Raw genomic sequence first — 331 nt, 5'->3', positions numbered from 1 at the left:
ATGATTATCCAGACCATAATACAGCTCGTTAAAATAAAACTTTTACCGTGGTTGGGTGAGTTCTCAGTAGAATCCTACCCTTGACTATAAAATTTCGTCTCATCCTAGAAGCATCTCAGTTATTTCAAGCTTTGGATGTTTTGCATGAAAACAGAAAGATGGTCTTCTTAATGCAAATTTATGGTCTTCTTAAATTTTAATGCAAATTTACTTAAGCTCCACTGCTTGAGATAACTAGGCAAGTCAAGGGCTTCGACTTGGCTCCACTCGACTCCCAGCACACAATTATCTAATCATTACCATATTTTCATATCAAAATTTGAGAGATGGA

This window comes from Solanum dulcamara, chromosome 4, assembly GCF_947179165.1.
Source record: "Solanum dulcamara chromosome 4, daSolDulc1.2, whole genome shotgun sequence".
Lineage (NCBI taxonomy): Eukaryota > Viridiplantae > Streptophyta > Magnoliopsida > Solanales > Solanaceae > Solanum > Solanum dulcamara.
Note: the sequence above shows the minus strand (reverse complement) of the source record.